The sequence below is a fragment of the Danio aesculapii genome, chromosome 13 (genome assembly GCF_903798145.1).
Source record: "Danio aesculapii chromosome 13, fDanAes4.1, whole genome shotgun sequence".
Lineage (NCBI taxonomy): Eukaryota > Metazoa > Chordata > Actinopteri > Cypriniformes > Danionidae > Danio > Danio aesculapii.
In genome coordinates, this window is record NC_079447.1 from 7,632,011 (window position 1) to 7,639,164 (window position 7,154).

Below are 7,154 nucleotides of genomic sequence, written 5' to 3' on the forward strand. Positions count from 1 at the left end.
AACTTTAATTTGTGGATTTCTGCATTGAAATGGTAAGATATAATTTAAAAAAAGTTTTTAAAAAGTTGTACGCTTAAACAAACAAAAAAAAAAAGTATTCAGCTGCCTCACTGATGCACTGCCATTCACAAATTCTTTGCCGTAGCCTCACAAGATAGACAAGTGCCTGAAGCAAGTAGTTAGTCAAGATATAGTAGGGAACTGGACAATTTAGATACAGCCAGTGGTTTGAAGGGCCACTGGGATAGTAAGCAGGCATCAGATGGACATTTTAAGCCTCTGACAGATGTTTGTCACTTTGAGGAAACCCAGTAAAAACACCCCCAGCGCTCTCTCATTCATGGCTGCGGCTCTTGTGGATTGTGGCACGTGGATTTGAGGAGAAACCATTGAATGGCATTCTTTATCTCAATGGATGCTTTATTTCTTAAGAAGATAAAAGTTGTTACTGGGAGTTAATTGCAGTTCTGACTTTATAACTCACAATTCTAAGGGAAAAAAAGATGAATTCTGGGATTAAAAAGTCACAATTGTTAGAGTTCACACTTTGATATTGCTTGATACTATTAGCAGGTTTGACATGCTGTCCCAGGACAGAACCCTGAGCTCGGAGATAATTGAGCCCAGGGCTCCCGCTTAGTCAATAGGCATGTAAGGGGGTTTGAGATCATGTAGTTCTCGAGAGCGCCCTCTGGTAAAGGAGGAAAAGGTGGAGATGGAGGATTCTTCAAAAACAAATAGAAGGGAAGTAATGTGAAACGGGCTATTTATTGTAGGTTTAGATTAATCTAATTAGCTTATCGATGATTGCGGATGAGAGAGCAGCCGCAGTCAATCATATCACATGCTCCTCTCGAAATTAGTTCATCAAACTTCACGAAGAAACACTAAAAAAGTGCAGGGTTCCACACAATTCATTCATCTTGTTTCAACACAAATTAAGTTAATCTAACAAATATAAATAAATAAATAATAAATAAATAAATACAATAAAGTTGTCCCAAAAAACCCTTAAGAATTGTGTTGTTTCTGCTCATTTTACAAAAGTAATTTGAACAAGCAGCAAAAATACTTGTTTAGGTGAAGAATTCAGATTCTTGTCTCAGAATTGCAAGTTTATACAGTGTAAAAAGTGGAAACTTAAAAAAATGACTTTGACTTGTTACAATTAAATAAATTAAGTTTGACAAACTTAATTTATAAGTTTTCAGAAATAAATTTAGTTATTTTAGGTGTAACTGGTTTTAGTAATTTATTTACTGCAAGTATTATATATTATATATATTGTTCACTATCAAAAATAAGCAATACTTGTATTTGCCACAAAACATAAAAGTATTATTTTATATTAACATGGGAAGGGAATTATTTGTATGGTAATAAAAGTATTTTTACTATTATTATTACATGAACAATATTATATTGAATGATTTGTGCTGTAGTGTATGTTCCATTCTTGTTTTCTTAAATAAATCACTAAAACTTGTTACACCTAAAATGACTAACTTAATTTATTACTGAAAACTGTCATAAATTAAGTTTGTCAAACTTAATTCCTTTAATTGTAACAAGTCAAAGTAATTTGTTTAAGTTTTCACTTTTTACAGTGCATCACACAGTTGTGACTTTATTTTGAAATCAGAATTGTGAAATATAAAGTCAATATAACAATTAGCTCAGTTGTAAAAACCAATTTCTTTGTTCTCATTTTTATTCTTGTTTTCTTGTCCCTATTCTCTGTATGAAGCCAAATTATTGATGGAAATAGGCATCCAAAGTCAAGTGTTTTGATGTAAAATAGTATGTAAACCAGTAGCCAATGATCAAACAAGTGTTTCATGCGATCATCCAGCCTGATTTCAGTCTTATCCCCCTGCAGCCCAAGACCGGTTACTCACTGAAGCTAAGCAGGGCTGAGCCTGGTCAGTATCTGGATGACAAACTACATGGGAAAATTATGTTGCTGTTGAAAGTGGTGTTAGAGAGTCCTAGTGCCCCAGTATAGTGATGGGGACACCATACTGCCAGTAAGCACCGTCTTTCAGGTGAGACGTTAAATCGAGATCCCGACTCTCTGTAGTCATTAAAAATCCCATGGCACTTCTCGTAAAGAGTGGGAGTGTAACCCTGGTGTCCCGGCCAAATTCCCTCCATCATCCCAATCCACCAAATTGGCTCCATCACCGTCTCTCCAAGCTCCAGCTATTCCTCCAATAGCTGGTATGTGGTGAGCACACTGGCGCCGTTGTCCTGTGGCTGCTGTCACATCATCCAAGTGGACCCTGCACACTGGTGGGGGTATGGAGAGACCCCCCCTCATGATTGTGAAGCGCCTACACGATAAATGCACTATATAAAAACACATTACTTACTCACCTTGTCAAGTTTTGTCATTTTAGTGGCTACTTCGTAGAAATTCGAACTGTTCGGTACAGCAAGTCTAGCCAAGTTCAGTCATACGAAAATGTACGATTTTAAAAAGAAGGCGTGGCACCACTAAACCCAACCGTCATTGGGGGATAAGCAAATCATACTAAATTGTATGAATAAGTTCGAATTGCCATGAGATTGTCTAGAAACCTGCCTGGAAAAAAAAAAGTCTTCCGTTTGAATAAAAAACTAACAAACAAACAACAAAAAAAAAAAAACGTCTTTAACAGACCAACACTGTGTAATAACCTTACTGCATGACATCACCACAAAACCAACTGTCATATGCAAATGTTTTGAATTGAACCAGAGGTCGACTGCTCCAGAAATGAATTAACTTATACTCTTATCAGCAAATACACTTACATTTAGAGATATTACTCATTTCTTCATATTAGAAACGAAATGGGTCTATACGAACAACTCAAACCCAAAGTCGGCCAATGAGCAGCTCACATTTCAAAGGGTTTGATTTGTGTGGCCTCTCCGTCTAATCACCCGCAGCCAAAACTGCCACTGAGAACAAAAGCAGGAAATCATAAACACGGCATGGCTCTAATTCTCAACACACTGAGCTTTAAAAGCAGCCGCCCAAAGCCAATTACCCCTGCTCCCCCCCCAAACCGGGATAATTCATAACATATTCATTTATATGCAGATGTCGGAGCTCTCTCATGCATGTTCAGTGCTATATAGAGAACGTGAATTTAAAATTAAAGTCAGCTTTATTGTCAATGTACAGATATACAGAGAATTTAAATTATGTTACTCTCAGACCCTAGAAACAAATAACACTACAAGAGGAATGTAAATCTATGATAAATACAAATAGATTTAGTGAAATTAAGAGAGAAAAATATTATATGTATACACTGCCTAACAAAAGTCTTGTCCAAGTTTTAGGAACAGCAAATAAAAACGACTTCTATTTGATGATTTGGTATCAGAAGTGGCTTATATGAAAGGCAAAGGCCTCTAGATTACACTTATTTTACTAACATAAAATATGATCATGCCTTGATTTTTAATGATTTCATTAGGACAGTAAGATCTAACTTTGGTTAGACAAAAGTCTTGTCACTTAACTTAAATAATATCCAGTATAGAATGTAAAGTCATGGTGTAGCAACACAATCTCACGGCAATTCGTAACTTTTTGATTTAGTGGCTAATTCGTACGATCTAATTCGTATGATTTAGTACGATTTGCTCATCCGCCAATGACGGTTGGGTTTAGGGGTGGGGTTAGGTGCCACGCCTCCTTTTTAAAATCATACAATTTCGTACGACTGAACTCGTACGAATTCGTACGAATTAGCCACTAAACTGTCAAAACGTAAAATACTTATGTTTTCTCGTGAGATCAGGCTGGGTGTAGTGGAAACAGAATGAATATTGTGTATGACTCCCATGAGCTTGGAGGACTGCATCCATACATCTCTGCAATGACTCAAATCACTTATTAATAAAGTCATCTGGAAGGGCAAAGAAAGCGTTCTTGCAGGACTCCCAGAGTTCATCAAGATTCTTTGGATTCATCTTCAATGCCTCCTCCATCTTACCCCAGACATGCTCAATAATGTTCATTTCTAGTGACTGGGCTGGCCAATCCTGGAGCACCTTGACCTTTGCTTTCAGGAACTTTGATGTGGAGGCTGAAGTATGAGAAGGAGCGCTATCCTGCTGAAGAATTTGCCCTCTCCTGTGGTTTGTAATGTAATGGGCAGCACAAATGTCTTGGTACCTCAGGCTGTTGATGTTACCATGCACTTTGCAGATCTTCTGCACGCCCCTATACTGAATGTAACCCCAAACCATGATTTTACCTTCACCAAACTTGACTGATTTCTGTGAGAATCTTGGGTCCACACAGGTTCCAATAGGTCTTCTGCAGTATTTGTGATAATTAGGATGCAGCTCAACAGATGATTCATCTGAGAAATCTACCTTCTGACACTTTTCCAAATGATCTGAACTAAAAGTCAAGTTATTATTTTTTGCTCTTACAACTGAGATCGACGACAAGACTTTTGGCAGGTAGTTTAGTATATACATATACAGTTCACAGAAGCAGAATTATTAGAATAATGAATTATTTGCCCTCCTAAATTATTAGTCGTATATTTTTTTCCACAACTTCTGTTTAACAGATGATTTTTCCAACACATTTCTCAACATAATAGTTTTAATAACTCATTTTTAATAACTGATTTCCTTTATCTTTGCCATGATGACCGTACATAATGTTTACTAGATATTTTTCGAAGATGTTAGTATTAATCTGAAAGGGACATTTAAAAGCTTAACGGGTTAATCAGGTTAATTAGAAAAGTCCAACACAATCTCACGGCAATTCATAACTTTTTGATTTAGTGGCTAATTCGTACGATCTAATTCGTACAATTTAGTACGATTTGCTCATCTGCCAATGACGGTTGGGTTTAGGGGTGGGGTTGGGTGCCACGCCTCCTTTTTAAAATCATACAATTTCGTACGACTGAACTCGTATGAATTCGTACGAATTACCCACTAAACTGACAAAACGTAAAATACTTACGTTTTCTCGTGAGATCAGGCTGGAAAAGTCATTCTATAACAGTGGTTTATTCTGTGACAATTGAAACAAATATTGCTTAAGGGGGCTAATAATAATGGTCACACTTTACAATAAGGTTCATTAGTTAATGTTAATTAATACATTTACTAACATGAACAAACACTGATCAATACATTTACTACAGTATTTGTTCATGTTAGTTAACATTAGTCAATGAAAATACAGTTGTTCATTGTTAGTTCATGTTAACTCAAGGTGCATTAACTAATGTTAACAAGTATGGACTTGGATGTTAATAAAGCATTAGTAAATGTTCAATTATGATTAATAAATGCTGTACAAGTGTTGTTCATGATTAGATCATGTTAGTAAATGCATTTACTAATGAACCTTATTGTAAGGTAACCTTATTGTACTACGTCGAATAGTTCGGACTGCTGAGCGAATCACTGGTACAACCCTTCCTACTCCCCAAGAACTATACTTATCCAGAGCGAGCAGAAGGGCTGCCAAAATCACTCTGGACCCCTCACACCCAGCACACTGCCTCTTTGAACTTTTACCTTTTGGTCGACGCTACAGAGCACTGCGCACCAGAACAGCCCGACACAGAAACAGTTTCTTCCCTCAGGCAATCCATCTCATGAACACTTGATGATAATAATTGTGAAACCAACATCACTACTTGCCATACACTTTTATACACATATACACTTATTTAACAACACACTTTACATGCCAATTTGCACATAACAGCTGCACATATAACGTTGTATATAGTAATAAACATGTACATACACTTGTCAATCTGTATATTTGCACTCACTACTTTATCTGATTTTTGTCCTGTCTCTGTTATCCTGTTGCACTGTAGAAGCTCTGTCACGAAAACAAATTCCTCGTATGTGTGAACATACCTGGCAATAAAGCTCTTTCTGATTCTGATTCTAAAGTGTTACTATAATATTGACCTTAAAATTAAAAAAAATTAAAAATGGCTTTTATTCTAGCTGAAGACTTTGTGCAGACGAAATAAATATAGGAAATACTCTGAAAATTGCTTGCTTTGTTAAACATCATTTGGGAAACATTTGAAAAGAAATTCAAAGGAGGGCAAATAAGTTCAACTGTATAAAATACTGCATACATAAAGACTGCAAATAAATGAACTCTAAACTAAACATGTAAATCATAGCAGAAAATGCTGTGATGCTTCACGTGTTTTTCTTTATAGGAACAAACTAATTTGGTGCAGTTTGGGAAGATTTCTGATTCACTTTGAAGTCAGTTCAGGTCACAAGTTTCTTGTCTTATTTCTCAGCGCCTAAGGGCAGCGATGATGGAGATAACGCAATAATTGAACTGGTTTACACTTTGATGTTGCAGGAGTTTAAAAACAACAACAAAAACAATCAGTTGAGTTCTCACACTCGGTGATGAAGTAACAATCATCTTCTGATCCCAATTCACAGTGCATCGGAAATATTCATAGCGCTTCACTTTTTTTCACATTTTTTTTAATGTTACAGCCTTATTCCAAAATGGATTAAATTCATTTATTTCCTTAAAATTCTACACACAATACCCCATAATGACAATGTGAAAAAAGAGTTTTTGAAATTATTGCAAAATTTATTAAAAATAAAAACCTGAAAAAAAAAATAAAAAAAATCACATGTACATCAGTATTCACAGCCTTTGCTCAATACGTTGTTGATGCACCTTTGGCAGCAATTACAGCCTCAAGTCTTTTTGAATATGATGCCACAAGCTTGGCACACCTGTCTTTGGGAATTTTTGCCCATTCCTCTTTGCAGTACCTCTTAAGCTCTATTAGGTTGGATCGGAAGCGACAGTGTACAGCCATTTTCAGATCTCTCCATAGATGTTTAATAGGATTTAAACTGGGCTCTGGCTGGGCCACTCAAGGACAGTCACGAGTTGTTGTGAGGCCACTCCATCGATATTTTGGCAGTGTTTTTCAGGTCATTGTTCTGCTGGAAGATGAACCGTCACCCCAGTCTGAGGTCAAGAGCACTCTGAAGCAGGTTTTATTCAGGATGTCTCTGTACATTGCTGTATTCATCTTTCCCTCTATCCTGACTAGTCTTCCAGTTCCTGCTCCTGAAAAACATCCCCACAGCAAAATGCTGCCACCACCATGCTT